The sequence below is a fragment of the Triturus cristatus genome, chromosome 7, assembly GCF_964204655.1.
Source record: "Triturus cristatus chromosome 7, aTriCri1.1, whole genome shotgun sequence".
Lineage (NCBI taxonomy): Eukaryota > Metazoa > Chordata > Amphibia > Caudata > Salamandridae > Triturus > Triturus cristatus.
This window is the reverse complement of record NC_140590.1, coordinates 795,746,350-795,768,547: the sequence shown is the minus strand read 5'-3', so window position 1 is coordinate 795,768,547 and position 22,198 is coordinate 795,746,350. Positions and strand designations below refer to the sequence as shown.

The window sequence follows — 22,198 nt, the reverse complement described above, 5'->3', positions numbered from 1 at the left end:
AGTCAGTCAGAGTCAATGTCAGTCAGTGTCAGTCAATGTCAGTCAGTGTCAGTCATTGTCAGTGTCAGTCAGTCAATGTCAGTCAGTCAATGTCAGTCAGTCAATGTCAGTCAGAGTCAGTCAGTCAGTCATGGTCAGTCAGTGTCAGTCAGCCAGTGTCAGTCAGTCAGTGTAAGTCAGTCAGTGTAAGTCAGTCAGTGTAAGTCAGTCAGTGTAAGTCAGTCAGAGTCAGTCAGTATCAGTCAGTCAGTATCAGTCAGAGTCAGTCAGTATCAGTCAGTGTCAGTCAGTCAGTCAGTCAGTGTCAGTCAGTCAGTGTCAGTCAGCCAGTGTCAGTCAGCCAGTGTCAGTCAGTGTCAGTCAGCCAGTGTCAGTCAGTCAGTGTCAGTCAGTCAGTGTCAGTCAGTCAGTGTCAGTCAGTCAATTTTAGTCAGTGTCAGTTAGTGTGTCAGTCAGTGTCAGTCAGTGTCAGTGTCAGCCAGTGTCAGTCAGAGTCAGTCATTGTCAGTCATTGTCAGTGTCAGTCAGTCAATGTCAGTCAGTGTCAGTCAGTCAATGTCAGTCAGTCAATGTCAGTCAGTGTCAGTCAGTCAGTGGCAGTCATGGTCAGTCAGAGTCAGTCAGCCAGTGTCAGTCAGTCAGTGTAAGTCAGTCAGTGTAAGTCAGTCAGTGTAAGTCAGTCAGTGTAAGTCAGTCAGAGTCAGTCAGTATCAGTCAGTCAGTATCAGTCAGTCAGAGTCAGTCAGTATCAGTCAGTGTCAGTCAGTCAGTCAGTGTCAGTCAGCCAGTGTCAGTCAGTCAGAGTCAGTCAGTATTAGTCAGTGTCAGTCATTGTCAGTGTCAGTCAGTCAATGTCAGTCAGTCAATGTCAGTCAGTCAGTCAGTCAGTCAGTGTCAGTCATGGTCAGTCAGTGTCAGTCAGCCAGTGTCAGTCAGCCAGTGTCAGTCAGCCAGTGTCAGTCAGTCAGTGTCTGTCAGTCAGTGTCAGTCAGTCAGTGTCAGTCAGCCAGTGTCAGTCAGCCAGTGTCAGTCAGCCAGTGTCAGTCAGTCAGTGTCAGTAATGTCAGTCAGTGTCTGTCATTCAGTGTCAGTCAGTCAGTGTCAGTCAGCCAGTGTCAGTCAGCCAGTGTCAGTCAGCCAGTGTCAGTCAGTCAGTGTCAGTCAGTCAGTGTCAGTAATGTCAGTCAGTGTCAGTCAGTTTAATCAGTTTCTGTCAGCCAGTGTCAGTCAGTCAGTGTCAGTCAGTCAGTGTCAGTCAGTCAGTGTCAGTCAGTCAGTGTCAGTCAGTCAATGTCAGTCAGTGTCAGTCAGTCAGTCAGTCAGTGTCAGTCAGTCAGTCAGTGTCAGTCAGTCAGTCAGTGTCAGTCAGTCAGTCAGAGTCAGTGAGTCAGTCAGTGTCAGTCAGTCAGTGTCAGTCAGTGTCAGTCAGTCAGTGTCAGTCAGTTCCAGTCAGATTCAGTCAGTCAGTGTCAGTCAGTCAGTGTCAGTCAGTGCTGATGGAGCTTTAATGACTTGTCCAGCTGAAGGTGCCCCCCCACAGACACACTGGCTGGTCTGTGATGGATGTCCAGCCCCATCTGAAGCAACGTCCGGCCCCCATCGCCTCCAAGGGGGGAGGGGGGAATACCATCCATGAGTGCGGGAGAGGAGGGCAGCAGGCCAACCCCGGGTCAGCTTGGCTGCCTTCCACTCCTCCACGCCAGTAACATCTCATCAGAGGCGATGTTGTGCTGCATAATATAGCGCCTAGAAGCAAAATTGAGCTACGTTGTGAAACCTTAATTGAACGCCCGCCTCTCACCGCACGTCAACAAAGCATGGTCTTGCAAGGACTCTTGAAGTTGTTTCAATGCACAGTGTGGCACATGGAAGCGATCAACAAAGCGGATTTCGCACTGTGCAGTTAATTCAAGCGGAAGTCCCCTACACCATTCGTGCATTCATTCCCACCTACCCCCTCCTCCCACCATTATTTTTACGCGCCAGTAACATCTCATCAGAGGTGATGATGTGCTGCATAACGTAGCGCCTAGAAGCAATATTATGCTATGTTGTGAAACCTTAATCGAACGCCCGCCTCTAACCGCACGTCAACAAAGCATGGTCTTGCCAGGACTCTTGAAGTTGTTTCAATGCACAGTGTGGCACAAGGAAGCGATGGAATTTTAAGTGCCTTGTTTAATGAATTAGTCGATGATTGTGGAAACGTACATGCGTTTCCACAATCATCGACTAATTAATTAAACTCCTGCTGCCCTTCCAGGCTCTATCCCAGCACCGCACCTTCTCTGCACAAGCTCTTGGCTTTGGCAAAGGCAGCCGCTTGTTTATAATTGCATCGCGCTTTCACTTTAAGTTAAAGCCGAAGCAAAAATAAACACGCAGCTGCCTTTGAAAATGGCAAATGGTAACAAAAAAGTGCGTAGCGGCTAAATAGGAGACACTGTCTCCTGCCGCCAGTAAGAGATTCAATCCTGCTGGGCGTTGATAAAAAGAGACAGGGTGGCAACAATGAGGGATTGATATTCCTTTGTGCAATCATTACACTGCCTTTGGCATAATTCGTGACGCCAAACGACGAGCATGAATCAAAGCTGAAGGCGGAGCTGGGACACGGCTTCTGGAATCATATCGATTCCAAGAAGTCTCGTATGACGAGAGCAGCGCATGCGCTGCTTACATCAGGCTGAGACCTAAAAATAAAGGAGAGCTCTGTGGAGGGTTTGGATAATGAAACTACATCCTTGAGAGTGGATCATGGATCAGAATCTTGAAGCGATATTTCAGTTAGTGGAGTTCCATCTGACGATGAATTATCATCCAGGGATTCTAAAAAAAAATGGTCATGGCCGCCGTGATGTTGCTTTGCAAGCACAGCCTGTGCAGCAGAGAGAGAGACTGGCAGTGTAGCCCAATCTTGAATACAGGCAGGTAACGCAAGGAGCAGAGCACAGGGAGATTGCTCACTTGGCAGACCCCTGATAGAGTTCAGCCATAAATTCCCCAATTTACTATAGAAGCAAGATGTGTCAACATTGAAAATGTTTTGGCCACTGACAACTTCTAACATTTTGTGGATGAAGTATTTCTTGAAGAAACTGTGCATAAATCTGCATACAAAACAGTTACGGAGGGAGCATGGAGGCACTCTGGCACCTTCGTCTAGGGCATGCTTGACTGGGGAGTTGAAAAAAAAATCCAGGCCTTAAACTCCTTATTGGAATAGTGCACAAATTAGTGCACAAACTAACAGTACAGTCTTACTGGTCTACTTGTGTGGTTTGGGCAATATTTGTTTTCACACTTGCAATGATCAGAGATCGCTTTTTGATTCTGCAGCATATACTGCATTATATAATGCTGCAGTAGTACCCCAGGACCATCCAAACCATGACAGGTTGTTCAAAATGTAGCCTTTTGTGGAACATTTGTTTACCAGTTTCCCGGAGGTTTATACTCCTGGAAAGAATATAGTGGTCAACAAGTAGTTGAGCCTATACAAAGAGCTTCCGCTGTTCAGACAGTACCTACCACAAGAGATTGTTACAGCATAAAGCTATACATGTTGTGTGAGAGCTTCCCTGGTTCTGCATACAGCCCAAGAGTATATACTGGGAAGGACATCACTATATATCCTGCAGGCTGCCCTTCCACGTTGGGAATGTGAAAGGAGTATGTGGGAGCTTCTGCAATCACTCCTTTCTAAAGGTTATAAACCTTATGTGGGCAATTTATATACAGGATTCCAGCTGTTGAGTGAGGTGTACAATGCTGGCACTGTGGCTTGCAGTATAATTCAAAGTCACTGCAAAGGATTCCTTCAGGAGCCTGTCTGTAAGAAGCTCCACAAAAGCCAACAAACTGTTGGCTATAAAGATCGCTGCTAGGCTGGAAGTACATAACCTAACTACAATTCACAATGAGATCACTTCTCATATCACAGTTTTGAATCTATGGCAGATGCAGTGGCGGCTGGTGGCTTTACAAACTGATAGGGCGTAAAGATTGCTATACAAACCACATCAGCCCTAGAGTTAAGCGAGCTACTGAAGTCTGTAGCGAGATGCCTGACTCGAGCTCAGCTTGAACCAGTGCTTTAGATGGGCCGGCTCAGCTTGAACCCCAAATGAGCCAAATCTTCAGGTGGCTTCTGCTTCGCTCCCGGCCCTATAACCTTATCTGCCAATAATTGAAGACGCATCCGTGTCATTTGAGGTGGGATAGAAAGAAATATCCATCTAGTGACTGAATTGAACAATTTGAGATCGGAAAACCTAGGATCTATCTCGGCTTCCGTGCTAAATCAAATTGTGTGATGCTACGCAATGTTTTTATTTCGTTTTCTTCCTTTTTTCAGTATTCCATATTAAAGCGCCTTGACACACAGGAGTATTAGTAGTGTGCTGTACAAACACCACTTGTGTTTGACTTAATGAACTGTGGTGTTGCACGATGTTTAATTACCTAGGCCACATAGAGGGAACAAATAACTGACTTGCCTCTTGTTTTACTAATGGCATCTGTATGCGGGTGCAGGAGGGGAGAGCATGACTGCTTCAAAGCTGGATTTTTTTTTAAAGTACCTCTTCTAAATATATGTCACTCCAAGCAAATTGCTAAAATGTTTCAGTATGTTAAAGGAACATGCTTCCGAACTTTTAAAAGCCGGTTTGCTATACGATTTTTATGTCAACCGTTACGTACTTTGAATTGTGTTGGGGCTGCTCTTGAAGACTATTGCCACGCGGCCGGCATGTCGGGCGGGTGGGAGGAGAGGGGTTGGAAATGGGGTCGTCCCGGGAGGGGGAGGGGAGGCAGGAGGGGTTTAATTAAAAAAATATTACAAAATAAAACGTAACTTACCGTCCTGCGCCGCTGTCACCTCAGCTTCTGCTGGATAGGTCCGACTCCGAGTCCCGCCGTCCTGCCTTTTCAAATTCCTGCAGGCAGCTCTCATCGCGACGTCACCAGCAGCCAGGAAAGGCAGCCTCCCTCCCTCCCCTCTACCAATCACAGTGCTAAAAGGCGCAGCGGAGCACCCCCCACCCGGGCCATTTTCTCTATTTAGGCAGCAGCAGCCTACATAGAAAAAAAGGGAGAGTGGGTGGTCCTGCTCGAGGGCAGGGGGGAGTGGCTTGCCCACTGTTGTGCATACTGACTGTTTGGTCGGCCTTCAGGCCGGCCAAACAGTCAGCATGCACAACAGTGGGCAAGCCACTCCCCCCTGCCCTCGAGCAGGACCGCCCACCCCCAACCAGGCACTTCTGCTTTCTCGCCGTGCGAGAAGGCAGAAACATAAAATGGTAGTTATTACCATTTATATTTCTGCCTTCTCGCACGGCGAGAAAGCAGTGGGGCAACGCCCCCACGCCCCAATGGGGGAGCCGCCACTGGGCAGATGTCCACAAGCCCAACAGTGTACTTGATTGCCACAAGTACAAGTGAGGCATGCATAACGACCAGGTACTTCAACCATATTACGTATGTCGTAAAACTCACATGGTACAAGAAGTTGGCTATCCACCTAATCCAGTTAGCATCATACAATGTGTGTGCTGTCTATGTTCAGACTACCACAGGAAGCCTCTACATCATCTGTTGTGTAGGATGCCAGACCACAGGATCTACACTCTGCTATCAGCATGCCTACAACAGGGGAAAAGAGTTGCCTGTATCGCCGAAAAAGAGTTTGCTATCGGCAAAGAAAAAGGCAAGACAATCATTATTACTGCCCCAATACCTATCTCAACCAGGCCGGGGTTCTCCAACTTGCCTAAATTTTTTGCCACACACAAGTGAGGTTCTGGAAACCTGACTTAAATTAAGCAGTCAGCCTAATAGTTAGCATATGATTTTAAATGGCTCTGCATGGATACATACTGTTCATGGCCATTCATTACTTGACTAGGTTTGCAGCGTTTCAAATTGTTCCATCTTATTTGAAAAATCATTGTAATTGTTCTCAACCAAAAAAGTATCATTGGTCAAGACTCTTTTCTTCCTAAATTAGATTTGGGCCACTCTGTTTAACTGACTCCAATAAATAGGTACCACTGGTCATACTTGCAAGCTACCTTCACCATCCATCAAAACATGGTGGATGCAACACTTTCCATGTTACAAGTGCATTACAGTCAATGCACTGCAAATAACAGTAGACAGGATCTGTACCATGTCTGTCAAACCCCAAGGTCCTTGGTCTTTCTTGTAATGCTTTTTAGGGACCTCATCAGAATCTGTCCCAGTATGTGTACCCTACTTTTCAAATGTACATATGCTCACACTGAAGAATGGGCCACAGGATCATACTCTGACATCACCCAACTTTTTACCACACACCGGACGGAGTTGGATTTAGCCCAGAAAGTGTGTCAAAGGCACATGAAAGACAAGTGTTCCTAAGCTTAAGCAGCCTGCAATGGGAACAATTAGTAACGGTTCACTTGGCCTCCCACACAATATTAGTCTGGACTCAGAGCAAGACAAAAACATGAAGATATAATCAATGATTAGCCTAGGCTTATTTCCATATGGGTCCTGTGTAGGAAGAAGGTGGATGATCTTGGTAGGAGTGACTTCCAGATCACTGCACCCACCACAACTCACTTCAGTTAAACTTGTGGCCTGCTTGCTACCTTCATCTTCCATCAAAATGTGGTGGAAGTTCCATCCGACATATTACAAGTGCATTAAAGTCAAAGCCCTGACATGACAGTGGATGTGACATTCGCCATGTTTTGATTAAACTCACCATCAAACCCTGAAGTCCTTAGTCTTTCTGGATGTGTTTGTAGGAAAGTAGAGGAGTGTGCCCAGCATTTTTAATCCATTTTTCAAATGTAGATATGCTCACACTGCCCGAGGAAGAGGTCACAGGATCATACTCAGACATTCTGCAACTTACTACTATACACCAGAAGGATTTGGATTTAGTGCAGCGAGTGTGCTAACGGCACATGAAAGACAAGTCTCCCTGAGCCTAAACAGGCTGCCATAAAGAGGCATTAGTAAAGGGTTCATGTGGCCTTCAGCAAAATATTAGTCAAGACTCCGAGTGAGACAGAGACATGAAAAAAAGATAATCAAAGTATAGCCTAAGCTTGTTTTCATAGGGATCTTACGTAGGCAGAAGGCAGATGACTAAAGTAGAAGTGGCGCACAGAACACTGCACTCATCACTACTCATATAGATCATACTACAAACACACACATCTCTAACCAAGTCTAAAGATCCACCTGTAAACTCAGCACACTTGTGGCACGTGTCCATCTTTACAAATATCAGACAACACAAAAGCTCCCTAGTGCTAGCTGGGAGGATCCAATGATTGAGCATTGTACACCATGTTGCTGAGGGTCCATCTTCCTTCACGATTTTATCCCACAGTCAGAAACTGATTTGAAAAGTTATTTTCTATCTGTAACACGTTAAACACTTAAAATGTTACTTCACTGATCATTCTCACTAGTCCGGCAAGTATAACTATTCTGGCATTTATATATGGGCTTTCTTAATGGAAGAAGAAAGGGTTGACACTATGTCAAGTGCAAAGGTACCAAATGGCGTTCCGTTTATATTGTAAGGAGTGCGGTAATGCTGCATGGTGGGAGTTTTGTGGATCCCTGCAGATTCCAGAAGCTTTCCTCACAGACATTTGAGGAAATGTGTGATTTTAGCCTAAATGTAAGGCTTGCAAGGCATTCTTAGTAAGAGAAAAAGAGTGGCATTTGTGTGAGTTACACCACCCTGGACTCCCCAGGATGTCTAGTTTTCAGAAATGTGCTGCAGCAACAAATGATGGACAGAATACTGAATCAATCAAACATTCACCCCCAGGCAATAGATCTGGGTTAAATCCATTGTTCTTTTGCTCACTACGCCAATACAGTTTGGACCCAGCCATATGCAAATCAGTCTTGACTCTTTTCCTCCTGGGATCCAGCCCAAACTGCCAAGCCGGGTCCCCCAGGACCGGAAACAAGCATCCATTTGGGTGAGCGAGGGCTCGTGCTCCTATTGGAGCATAATCCTTTCCCTGGAACCATCGCCCTGAGTTTTCTTTCACAAGGAACTGCTCACCTCATTTATATTTTTACCCCCAACCCACACCACACGGTTATGGTGTCAACTCCAACATAGATAATCTCTTGCTGAAGATGAGGCAGTAGTATCGCTGAGGCTTACCTCGACACTGAAGTTGTTCTACAGATCGAGTAATGCGGTGGTCATACAAAGCTGGCAAGTTCTGGTGCCATCGGTTGAACTCAGTATTGCCGGTGAGGTGTTGGCACTATTGCGCATGAGCGAGCAGCCGAGAGCATAGAACGCTCACTTGGAAAATTAAATTTTTGCAGCCTTGTTGTGAGTCACACTGTGATGTCACCACGGGACGTAGCGGCCATACTTGAACTAGGCTTGGTTGTGTGGACACGGTGATCTGCACACCTTGGTATTTGGCCCTTAAATATATTCCTGTGTGGATCTACGGTGATCCGCTCACCTTAACTATTTAATGACTGGGACAAAATACATTATGTAGTGGACATCTGTGGTGTTAGGTGACCACGGGGATATGCACACAAAATTAATATACTAACTACACTATTCCTGGGAATAATTGTCGAGTGGAACAACTAACATACTCTGGCATACTTTATCTACAGTGAATTTCTACTTCAACTCAACACAGTTGATTGTTATTTCATTCCTCTAGTCACTTCGTACTGTTTTGCAAACATGTATGCTTAGAGTTTCACTCTTCCACCTCCTCAACCATTTTTAGTCACCCCTGGAGTGCCCTTGATGAAATGGTCACAGTGGAAAGCATATTTCTTAAACTAAATTGCTACATTGGAAGAAGTGAATGAGGAAGAGTTTTTTGTTAGGAAGAAAAAGACAATTTTACTTCACACTGTCTCCAGAAGGGTTAAGACCGTATGAACAAATGGACAAACAAGGGACAGTGATAACACAGATGTACTAAGTAATGCATTAGAAGACCTTGATCTTTATTTTATACCATCTGTAGGTATTTCAGTAGACACTGTAGCAGAGTTGGAAAAACTTGCAAATTCAGGAATTTGCACGATGAACTGATAAGGGATCAAACTGTGATGCATACTAATGATTCTCATGTTCAAGAACATTTATGGGCTAATGGAGACACTATTCTTAAAGAAGCCAGCTCTATGGTAAAAAATAAATAAAAAAAGCTGAGTTTGCAAAGCGTAGCGAAGGATACAGTTGCTGCCATCAAAACAACTTCTACAAAAACAAAGGAATCCCAGAAATATAAAGGGAAAAGTGAAGTTCGAGCTAATGCTGAAATGAGTGGCAGAAAATACATGAATAAACAGTCTCACAGTAATAAGAATAGTGGAAGAGCATGCTACAGGTGCGGGAGCAGACAGCATTTGGCATACAATAAGAAGTGCCCTGCAAGGAAACTACAGCGCTCGTATTGCGGGACCATAGCTCATTTTGCAAAAGTCTGCCGAAAGAAATGAGGTACATCTGTTGTAGTGTGTTCATGACTCAGAATCTTCAGGCCTGGAAGAAGATGATGTTCAATTTAGTTTATGTATAGATTATCATGATTTAGATGATAGCAATAAGAAGAAAAAGCCTACATGTGAATCAGTGATAGGAGGAGTCACGTCAACATCGTAGCTGACTCTGGTTCGCCATTCACTATTATCAATAACAAAGTGTGGAAGGATACGTTTAGGAATACTCTTTGGGATCTTTACAGCCTTCTATTGTCCATCTTGTGACTTTCACAGATGACTCTATACAATAGTAGGCTTTTGCATGTTCAAATTTGTATTTAAGGGGAGAGAAGCAGAAGGCAAGTTTTATGTGGCTAAGAAGGGTCCATCTGTGTTGAGTTGGTGGACCACGGTAACCTAGGTAATAAGACTTGATTACAACAATCCTGAGTAGGTTTTACTGATGGAAGATTCATATGCTCGTTCTTTGAGTTTACAATTCCCTGAGGTGGTTTTGAGTAATGTAGGGTGTATTAAAGGGTTCCAACATTAAATAATTTTAATGCAGAAGAGCGATCCTGTATTGCATAACGTGAGGAATATTCCCTTTAGCATTAGAAAAGAGGCAAAGCAGGAACCAGACAGGTTTGTCATGCTGGGACATTGAGTAGATGGAGTCAAGAGAACGATTGGTTTCCTTGGTCGTGGCTAGGAAGGCGAATGGCAAAATCAGAATATGTGTTGATCTGAGCAATCTTAATTGGAATATTCGTGTAGGTAGGTGTCCGTTGCCAAAGATTAGTGACATGTTAGCCATGACCAAAGAGATCCCCTGGATTTTTTCATTAGATTTGACTACAGCCTACCATCAGGTTCCACTGCACTCGAATAGCAAACAACTGATGGCCTTCACTACACAATATGGATGTTTCCAGTTTTAGCAGATGCCATTTGGCCTGCCATCCACAGCAGCTGTATTTCAAAGGCTCATGTATAAATTGTTTAAGAATGGTTCAGGGGTCTCGTTCTTTCAAGAAGACATATTGATTATGGGCAAGGATAGACGTGAACATGATGAGAACTTTTGGAAGCGTTACGAATTTTGAGTGTAAATGGCCTGACTGCAGAGATGAGTAAATACAAGTTTGCAGTGTCTAAAGCCATGTATTTAAGACATGAAGTGAGTGGTGAGGGTACTACCCCAAAAGAAGAATTGTTAGAAGCGATCTGTAAAGCACCTGCACTAGTGTCCAAGAAAGGGGTTATGTCCTCCTTGATAATGACAGAGTTTTATTCAAAGTTTGGATTTTGCAACAAAGACTTTGTACCTCAGACAATTGTTAAAAACAACCACTCTTTCAAGTGGGGTGACGAGCACCAAGAATGTTTTGAAGCTATTAAACATGACATTTGTTCTGCAGTTCCTCTTTAAAGTTTCAATTTGTTGGAGAGAAATGTTACTAGTACTGATGCCAGTGGTAGAGGTCTTGTGATGGTTTTGTCCCAGATTAATGTGAATGGAAAAGAATCTACCATTTCTTTTGTTTTCCGTTCTTTGACACTGGCTGAAGAGAAATTCTCAACTATTGAGAAGGAGATGTTAGAGTGTGTCTGGGGTATATGTAAGTTCTGGCAATATGTGTAGGGGTTCAGGTATTGTGATTTGTACTGATCACAAACTCTTATCAAAATTAATTACCACTGCTGGACTGGTAAAGGCCACTCCTAACTTGGCTAGATTATCTTTGCAGTTATTGGACTATAGCTATGAAGTGGAATATTTACCTGGAATTAAAAATCGGGTTGCTGACTATTTGAGCAGATTTCCACTTGAACAATGTGCTTCCAGTCAAGAATACAAGGTTGCAGTGATTGACAAATTAGGATGTGTTGGTGCAAGAGTACATGCAGTCTGATTGGCCACAAAAAAGGGACGAGTGAGTGTGAGAGACATTTTTGGAGGTTAACAATGAATTGTCATGGGAAGATGACTTTTTGTTAAGAGGGGTGAGAATTACACCTCCAGAGAGTTTAGGAAACAGGATTCTGTGTATTATCCAAGAGGGTCACTAAGGGATAGTCAAAAATAAAAGGAGGGTCAAGGAACAATACTGGTGGCCAGGGATTGCTAGAGAGTGTAGAGAGTGCTGTTTGGTGGATAAGACTTTAATCACATGTAGACAACCTTTAGAACCTAACAAATGCCCTAAAGGTCCATGGGAAGACTTAGCTATAGATATTTAGGGGGCACTGTAGACTAATGACGGCTATAGTTGCTATGTAGTGGTGTTATTAGATCCTGTCACAAAATGGCCTGTAATTTGGATTTCAAAAGTGACAGATTCTACAACTGTAATCAGATTTTTGCTAGATGTATTTCTACGTAAGGGAATTTCAAAGTATATTCTTACTGATAATGGCACACAATTTAATTCTGGTGAGTTTCAAACATTTCTTGGTAGGAATAACATTAAGTGGAAGCACACGTCTATTTATCATCCAGCTGGGAATGAAGCGGTGGAGCACTTTAACAGAGTACTAATGGGAAGTGTCCAAATGGCCATTGGAAATTGTAAGGATTGTGAGTTGGATGTGAAGAGGTTGTTGTGGGCCTACCGTGCATCTCCTACAGCCGTTGGTTATAGTCCGTGTGAATTGTTAAGAGGTAGGAAACCTAGCACAAAGGACAACTGGTCGGTGTGACAAACAATAGAGTGAAGGTGCACTGCACGTACAAAAAATACAATGGACCACGCATGGGGTCAATTCTGCCAAATTCAATGTAGAATATTTTGTCATGGTCAAAGTTCAAAGAGTGCAGAGTAAAGGAAGTCCAAAATTCAGAGGTCCATACAAGGTAATGGAGATCAGCACCAGCTCTTTGAAGTTATGTAATAGTGAAATATTGCATTTAACATAGATTGCCAAATGTAATGCTTCCAAGAGTGAAGCTGGTATCGTGGGAGGAAGAAAGAATTGGTTGTGGGAAGGTGATAGTAGGAATGAAAATATGTCTGGTACTAATATAGGTAGTGCAGAAATACTATTCAGGGATACTCAGGAATGTAAACACTAAAGGTGGTGGATGGGGAAGAGGAATGGGCACAATTCTGGAGTTGTATGGAAAATTCTACCCACCTGGATAATGTTGACAATGAAAGGGGAAATGTGTTGAGGGGAAAATTACAAGATGTGGGAGAAAGGTTGTAGTACGAAAGAAATTCAACGCTGTCATTACTTGTGTGCGAGATGTATCTTAAAGGAAAATTATAAAGTGATATATTGGGATTATTTAGCTTATGTGTTTTACATTAGGTTTGTATTGTTGTTACAATTGACCTTATTTTGTTAAAAGTGAAAGGGAGATGGGTAGAAGGTTTATTTCGTTTTAAAAATAAGGGGAATGTGTCTGGTATTGATGGAATGTAGGAATGTTATTGACGGAATGTAGTCGTTGTCGCTCTATCGCCGTCATGTGGAGCTCTCACGAATTCGGGAGAAAGACGGTTGGAAGGAACGACAAAGAACATAAGAAAGAGTAGTGCTAGAAGGAGGTTTCTATCTTGAGCTTCTGGATGGGTACAAATAAACTTATCACATATCAACTCGAGCCTCTACGTGTATCTTTACACAAGCCCCCCATTACTGCTCCCGTTGAGTATGGAGAGTGCTGAAAGCCAGTCAAGCACCTCACCCGAAGAGATGTGGCAACGGAGCCACGCCCCCTCAAGATCGGAGGGTACAGAGCCCTGTGCCCTATAATCTATAACTGCATGTAAGGAATGTAGAAGGCAGCACGTCATACTCACTGTCCTCGTGGCAGCGGCGTGAATGTAAACATGTGTCGCTGAAACCGGTGGTATACGGTGAACAGTACTTGAAGGGGGCAAAGGTGAAGAAGCACATGTGACGTAGTGTACACGTCGGATGGCTCCCTCTTGCAGAAAGGAAACTACTCGGTTGAGACGCAGAGCTTTCCTAGCTTGCTGGAAGGGATTACAGGAAGCGTCGCATATGTGACACGGCACAGCCCGGGTGGCTGTCGTCCGCGGAAGTCTACACATCAACAGCGGGCTCTTTTGTATAGGTAAGAAAGAGGGTTTTCTTGCTGCCTTAAACTCGGACGCTGCTAGCTGTTCAAAATAGGAGAAATCAACGAATGAAGGCTCAGGAACCCCGTCAACCGGCGGCAGGCTGTCTGTGCAAGCGGTACCGCTCGTAGGCCCGATCAAATGTCAGCGGCTGTAGTGATGTGCCAAGTGCTCTTTTCGCCCCTGTCTACCTTTGCTTTTTAGGGCTTGTGACCTACTTCGGCTGATCAGCGATCTCAGTGTCAAGTCGAATTTACAGAGTTTGAGACCGCTCCGACAGAGGCCCCAGATCCGACGTGGTGCCCATGACATAACAACAAACGTTTAGCTTGTGTTGCGCAGCTCCCTCAGCATGAACGCCTGTGTTACGTGCGCCTGCCATTATGTTCTCTGTCATTAGCAACTACGCTCTGGCTGCATTTCAATCGAATAAAGTAAAATGTCATTTTAAATACCTACGCGCGCACGAATCAACCGTCTCACCCGATTCTCAAAGCTATCTGAGTTATTTTCACGCGTATTGCATGAGACTTGGGATATCTATCAAACGTTGCATGGAATTACAATTTCGGATTCTCCTTTGAAAGCCCATGCACTGTGCGTGATTTCATAAAAATGAACGAGTCCCAGCATTCTGGCCAAATTAGTTGCCAAATGCATATTTCAGGAGCGTTTAGATAATATTAAGAGCTGCTGCCACAGATGTGAACGGAAATATAGAAGTGCAGATACTCGCACCGGACAGTACCTGCCCATTTAAAGCACTGGTCAAGCATTTGCAATGCAATTGGTCTCGCATTTACATGAGTTTGAGCTATTAGCATTGTAAATGACAATGCCTTTTATTTATGTTTTGGTTTTTAAAACATAAATAAAACACATTGTCGTTTGCAATTCCAATAGCTTAAACTTGTGTAAATGCGAGACCTATTGCATTGCAAATGCTTGTTAATTAAATGCCTGAAACACTTGGATATATCTTAATGTAGTGTATCATGTAGCCTCAATCATAATGGTTAAGATCAGTGCTTTAAATGGGAAAATATAAGTGCAGGTACTCATTAAATTGAGTTAGGGGTGTAGCTAGTGGGCGGGGTTAGAGGCGGAGCGAGACATGATGATACAAAGACACTTCTATTGAGTATTAATTTTGCCCTTGAACTATCCTTGATAGTAGTCTCAAACTTTCCATTATGCAGATTACCAGCTACATATGCTAATAAAGGGTGGTGTGAAGACATGTTTGGAACAAGCCCTAAATCATAATGGAAGGAGCTTGTAAACTATGAGTGCAGCCAAGCCATCTGCAGTACTGTTAGCACTTTCAGGCTAATATTCAGTGCGTACCAGGACCAACGAGACGCTGGCATAGCATAATTAATAATGAGTTCTACACCACTCAGGCTCGCAACGCCCATAGGGCTCAAAGTGCTAAAGCCCCCCCCCCCTTTGTGTGTGCCAGCCCGGGCAGAGACAGCTTCCAGGGCACACACAGAGACCGTTTTTGAGCTGTTGTAGGCTGGCTGGTCTGGCGTCTGTCTTATTGGAGCCGCACCGAGTACTTCACAGGTCTTTAAAAGACCATTTACTTGTTAACGAGCCTTTGTTGTTTTTTCACTCCTTCTTAGAACCTCTGGATCTCCACTCTGCCTATTGCAGGAAGACGACGACCCCCCACACACACACACGCAAAAAAGAATTGGGATCTAGTTGCGCCTCTAACACCCCTTTCAGGACATACCAAAACATGCGAGAAATGTATCAATATAACAAAACATTTTAACTCATTACATGAAATGAAGGGCAAACGCGAAATATTAATGTTTCCTTGTTTTTGTAATATTTGCTGCTTCGTAGTGTCATACTCTTCCTACTTGCTTGACTTAAGTGAAATCTTGTAGAGTGCGCACACAAACGAGCATTGTACGAATTTCTTTTCAAATGTCCCCTGAGTGTCCCGATTCTCTTCCTCTCTGATCTCATGTCTCTCTCAAACATACACAATATCAGTCAAAATGCGAAGTGGGTTGCACACCGCTCGTCATACTAGCAAATAGCCCCATAGGATTCTGGAGAATGTAGTGACAGCGGCGGGTACACCTGTCCAGGGATGGCTAACGCTATTCACACTTGCACTCACGACACGAGCATAGGTGTATCCGCCGACGCTGACTACAGGGACCACAGTTCTTTGGGGTAACACGCAGGTAGGTCAGCAGTGTGCGACCATTTGGATTTAGTTATTTAGTGGCTCTTTGAGCCGGGGAGTCGACGGGCTCAGGTTACGCACCTGCGTTGCTACGAGAGGTACATACCTGATAATGATTTTAGCAGCCTACACAGCAACCCTGCACTCTTTCCTACTCCCTGCTGACGAGAGGCAACAACCTCGAAACACGTGTCCAGGGATGGCTAACGCTATTCACACTTGCACTCACGACACGAGCATAGGTGTATCCGCCGACGCTGACTACAGGGACCACAGTTCTTTGGGGTAACACACAGGTAGGTCAGCAGTGTGCGACCATTTGGATTTAGTTATTTAGTGGCTCTTTGAGCCGGGGAGTCGACGGGCTCAGGTTACGCACCTGCGTTGCTACGAGAGGTACATACCTGATAATGATTTTAGCAGCCTACACAGCAACCCTGCACTCTTTCCTACTCCCTGCTGACGAGAGGCAACAACCTCGAAACACGTGTCCAGGGATGGCTAACGCTATTCACACTTGCACTCACGACACGAGCATAGGTGTATCCGCCGACGCTGACTACAGGGACCACAGTTCTTTGGGGTAACACGCAGGTAGGTCAGCAGTGTGCGACCATTTGGATTTAGTTACAATATCAGGCAAACACGAACACATAAGCAGACAAATACACAAAAGGCTCACTTCGGATTATTCCTTAGTTACTTCGGAGCGTCAGGGACAGTGCTTATGTGATTGACAGAGCAGGGCCTGCATGGGGCCTACTCTGTCAGACACAGCAGGGCGGTGAAATTTCCAACACCCGGACATCCCGTGCATAATGCAAATGAGTCGCTGCTTAATGGTTCAGTGGTGTCTCAGCTAAGGGCTAGAGAGGCGCTTTGGATGTCAGAGTGCCCTACAGATCTGCTCCACTCTGACTGCCTCGAGCTCAGCAGCACTAGCAGCAATGAGCTTACATTTCTTTGAGTACCGGTACTCTCCTTGGCAGTGGAGAAGTGCCGGTACTCAGCTCGGTAAAAATGAGAAGTGCCGGTACTCAGTACCCGTGAGTACCGGCCCATTTAAAGCGCTGGTTAAGATAAAATATGTGTAGGTGTAAATGTTTGCTTTCAGTAAAACTATAGATAGAATTATCGCTAAGAGTTAGTGGCTGAGCTTTTCCAATTCACAGGAATATTTTGGGAAAAAATGGGTAAATTAATGCATTTTACAGCACAATTTCGTAAATATAGTAATGCAAGCAATCCCATCATGCTGTCGCTGCAAGGAGGCGTTGTGCACCTCTGATCCTCAGGAGCGAAGCTAGGTCTCACCTTCCCCGAGAATACTGTAAGTCTCCAAGAGAGATATAACAGGAACCTTACAAGTATTCCCAGGGAGCGATGAGCAGACTTGGAAACTTCCACGAAGTAGGCACAGTGCAGGAGGAGTCAATGAGCGATGAAGCAACAAGAAGATACTGTGAACAAAAAGGACAATCAATATTAGAAATCTAAAACACATATGGGACAAGAGATGAAGGATTCTAATTGTGATTCTAAACAGTTGAATTGTGCGTGGTCTCAACTTACCAAGAGTATAAGCAACGTGAACCAAGAGACACCCGAAGTCTTAATGCAATCTTGTTTTGTTGCTCATAATTGAAAGGGAGACATCATCCTCTAGAACAATCTTCGCAAGACTGGTGAGGAAACGCTAGGTCCTTCAACTGAATGTTTTTAGAACGATGTCCGGACGTGGAAGTTCCATGAAAAAGGATTAACTGAGTTTGCAGTAGTTTTCCGCAATGTAGTGTTGAAACAAAGAATTGTAACGCTCCTTGAATTGACTCACGACTGACACAAGGTTGCCTCACTCGTAAAATGTATCTTAAGGAGAGTGAGTAAATAAGTCTCTCGTATTCAAAAGAACTGGGGTTTTAGTTCGTCGTTGTTCTTCAGGAAGGTTGCACAACGGGTACAAGGACTCTCTCTGATGCCGCTAGGGAAAGAGAATCAGCGTGCAGACGAACTCCTTTTGGCAGGCAACTGGAATACTTTGTGAACACGGCCAAGGTTGTGCATGGGAACGCCGAGAAGGGCGTGCAGATATACGCCGAGATTGGCGGGCAGACAAACGCCGCGAACGGCGTGCAGACAAGCGCCGAGAATGGCGGGCAGGATAACGCCGAGGCTGAAGTACGGAAGATACCGCAAACGGCGTGCAAGAATTCCAAGAATCGAATATTCCAATGAAGAAAACGTAGGATCCAGAACAGGCAGGGAAGCCAAGCAATGAGTGAGGGGGGCGATTCTCTATTCAAAGGCCACATGTAATCTGATTGGTTGTCATACGTCACAAGACCAAAGGACATGAGCGTTTTGATTCGTTGCCAGGTATCCAGAGACCACACACAATTACCCTAACCATCCCAATGCATTATGGTACTAGTAGTGCTATGGGTAGAATGTGTGGTTTATTTAGGTATGGGAGGTGTAGCGGGTAACACATGCATAGTGCTTCTCCTGTTTTATATGGTTTGGTCATCTGGATTTTGACCTCTGTTAATCACTGAAACCTGATGAATGTACTCTGCCAAATAGGTGTCACTTTGTTTCCCCAGTGTAGCCCCTACCTAGGTGGGTCTAACCTGACTTGTTAAGTCATAAGACCAATATTGTAAAGCATTAACATACTGCTTGTGGAAATATGGATTTTTATGATCAGTTATGTCCCCTATCTTGGACCCCAACGGTTTCATGGCATTCGTAACACAAAGTTAAAAGTGTACTCAAACCTGCCTGTAGGTCAGTTATGAAGCTGTGTAAAAGGATATATTTCTCAATGATTCTAAATAGATGCCATACTGCTGGGAAAGTTTCATTTAATCCCTACAACCAAACGCAGTTTCCCAAGTATGATAGTACATTGAGTCTCAGATTTATCTGGTGCTCGTGCTGGTCACACTTATCAAATTTGGATTCTCTTGCCTGAAATGATTAGATCTGCAGTCAGCTCTGACTTTTCCCACGCATGTGTATGTGTCACAGTTGTGTGCCTGAGACAGCCTGCAACCGAAGGAGAAAGTCCTCTCTTCCAGTCACACTAGAAAACGTCTTGGCTGCCAGATGAACAGTGGAAGTTCATGATTGCAACAACTGGGAGACTCACTTTCCTCCTGAACTGTCTCAGAGGATGCTTGGGCAAGCTCTGCTGGGGACCGCTGCCTGTTTGACGGAGAACTGAAGTTCAGCAACATTGCGAGTGTCTAATAGCTGAAATCTTGCTGACCAGTCAACTGAATGCTGCTTGGAAGAGTGTGGACAGCAGCATCATTTGACCCATACCAATAATTTCAAAAGGTCTAGCATCCCAGAGGCATATCTAGATATAGGGTATCTTCTAATGCAGAAGGTTGCATTCTCGCAGTGATTTACTGCAAGCTCTCCTACAAAAAGTCTCTTCATCAGGCAGGATCCACATGAGGTTATGATAGAGACACATACATGTTCGGCAGCTTTTAATGCACAAAATGCAGCGATATAGAAATCTGCATGTCACAGCCACTTCTGAAATATAGACAACACTTCAAGGTTCTCTATGAAATACGGATTTCGGCATCATAATGTTAGGGTTACTAAGTATTAAGCAGCATGGAGACTAAATTACGTGGCAAGCTTATCTAAATTATGCAGCAAAAAAGTAACATTATGTGGCAGATTCTCTGGTAGTATTATTTCTATTTATATGAACTAAACGCATTTTTGGTGAAATCTACAAATACGTGAACAATATGGTAAAGAACTAAATACACTGTAAATGCTACGGCCACAGAACTGTATGAATACACTGACTATTATCAATGATAATTTATCAACTATTTATCCACTAAAATTCAACAGAACTTAAATTTTCTAATTAAAGCTAGTGCCCACTGTTTAAAGAAAAACGCTTTTTCAGGCTAACTCCCACAAAATAACATATATATGGCAGTCATCGGCACCCCGCATACCTACCTGCTCCCTGCTGACGAGAGGCAATTACCTCGAAACACGTGTCCAGGGATGGCATTATATTTCTATATACTCGTGGCGTAGGCGTACTCACCGTAGCCACTACACTATCCAGAATCCTTTGGGGTTATTTGCAGCATGACGAGCAGTGTCGCGACCCATTTACGTAAATTACTAATAGCTCATTCGAGCGACTTTGGCTGACGAGCCCGGTGTCTGCACCTGCGCGCCTTGGAAGGTATTTTACCTATATATATGGCAGTCATCGGCACCCCGCATACCTACCTGCTCCCTGCTGACGAGAGGCAATTACCTCGAAACACGTGTCCAGGGATGGCATTATATTTCTATATACTCGTGGCGTAGGCGTACTCACCGTAGCCACTACACTATCCAGAATCCTTTGGGGTTATTTGCAGCATGACGAGCAGTGTCGCGACCCATTTACGTAAATTACTAATAGCTCATTCGAGCGACTTTGGCTGACGAGCCCGGTGTCTGCACCTGCGCGCCTTGGAAGGTATTTTACCTATATATATGGCAGTCATCGGCACCCCGCATACCTACCTGCTCCCTGCTGACGAGAGGCAATTACCTCGAAACACGTGTCCAGGGATGGCATTATATTTCTATATACTCGTGGCGTAGGCGTACTCACCGTAGCCACTACACTATCCAGAATCCTTTGGGGTTATTTGCAGCATGACGAGCAGTGTCGCGACCCATTTACGTAAATTACTAATAGCTCATTCGAGCGACTTTGGCTGACGAGCCCGGTGTCTGCACCTGCGCGCCTTGGAAGGTATTTTACCTATATATATGGCAGTCATCGGCACCCCGCATACCTACCTGCTCCCTGCTGACGAGAGGCAATTACCTCGAAACACGTGTCCAGGGATGGCATTATATTTCTATATACTCGTGGCGTAGGCGTACTCACCGTAGCCACTACACTATCCAGAATCCTTTGGGGTTATTTGCAGCATGACGAGCAGTGTCGCGACCCATTTACGTAAATTACTAATAGCTCATTCGAGCGACTTTGGCTGACGAGCCCGGTGTCTGCACCTGCGCGCCTTGGAAGGTATTTTACCTATATATATGGCAGTCATCGGCACCCCGCATACCTACCTGCTCCCTGCTGACGAGAGGCAATTACCTCGAAACACGTGTCCAGGGATGGCATTATATTTCTATATACTCGTGGCGTAGGCGTACTCACCGTAGCCACTACACTATCCAGAATCCTTTGGGGTTATTTGCAGCATGACGAGCAGTGTCGCGACCCATTTACGTAAATTACTAATAGCTCATTCGAGCGACTTTGGCTGACGAGCCCGGTGTCTGCACCTGCGCGCCTTGGAAGGTATTTTACCTATATATATGGCAGTCATCGGCACCCCGCATACCTACCTGCTCCCTGCTGACGAGAGGCAATTACCTCGAAACACGTGTCCAGGGATGGCATTATATTTCTATATACTCGTGGCGTAGGCGTACTCACCGTAGCCACTACACTATCCAGAATCCTTTGGGGTTATTTGCAGCATGACGAGCAGTGTCGCGACCCATTTACGTAAATTACTAATAGCTCATTCGAGCGACTTTGGCTGACGAGCCCGGTGTCTGCACCTGCGCGCCTTGGAAGGTATTTTACCTATATATATGGCAGTCATCGGCACCCCGCATACCTACCTGCTCCCTGCTGACGAGAGGCAATTACCTCGAAACACGTGTCCAGGGATGGCATTATATTTCTATATACTCGTGGCGTAGGCGTACTCACCGTAGCCACTACACTATCCAGAATCCTTTGGGGTTATTTGCAGCATGACGAGCAGTGTCGCGACCCATTTACGTAAATTACTAATAGCTCATTCGAGCGACTTTGGCTGACGAGCCCGGTGTCTGCACCTGCGCGCCTTGGAAGGTATTTTACCTATATATATGGCAGTCATCGGCACCCCGCATACCTACCTGCTCCCTGCTGACGAGAGGCAATTACCTCGAAACACGTGTCCAGGGATGGCATTATATTTCTATATACTCGTGGCGTAGGCGTACTCACCGTAGCCACTACACTATCCAGAATCCTTTGGGGTTATTTGCAGCATGACGAGCAGTGTCGCGACCCATTTACGTAAATTACTAATAGCTCATTCGAGCGACTTTGGCTGACGAGCCCGGTGTCTGCACCTGCGCGCCTTGGAAGGTATTTTACCTATATATATGGCAGTCATCGGCACCCCGCATACCTACCTGCTCCCTGCTGACGAGAGGCAATTACCTCGAAACACGTGTCCAGGGATGGCATTATATTTCTATATACTCGTGGCGTAGGCGTACTCACCGTAGCCACTACACTATCCAGAATCCTTTGGGGTTATTTGCAGCATGACGAGCAGTGTCGCGACCC

General features: G+C 44.9%; 2 protein-coding genes across 4 annotated transcripts in view; one reads left to right on the top strand and one right to left on the bottom strand.

The window, feature by feature from the left end:
- Positions 1-13,501, bottom strand: part of FAM114A2 (family with sequence similarity 114 member A2) — a 310,681-nt gene extending 297,180 nt beyond the window's left edge. The window contains exon 1 of one of the 2 annotated variants that reach the window (XM_085617644.1): positions 13,299-13,501. The gene's annotated coding sequence lies outside the window, so the exon portion shown is untranslated. The remainder of the gene's footprint in view (positions 1-13,298) is intronic. The other variant, XM_085617643.1, reaches the window with a different exon arrangement.
- The window catches only part of MFAP3 (microfibril associated protein 3), a 34,743-nt gene continuing 25,969 nt past the window's right edge, over positions 13,425-22,198 (top strand). Inside the window, exon 1 of one of the 2 annotated variants that reach the window (XM_085617646.1) lies at positions 13,425-13,576. The gene's annotated coding sequence lies outside the window, so the exon portion shown is untranslated. The remainder of the gene's footprint in view (positions 13,577-22,198) is intronic. The other variant, XM_085617645.1, reaches the window with a different exon arrangement.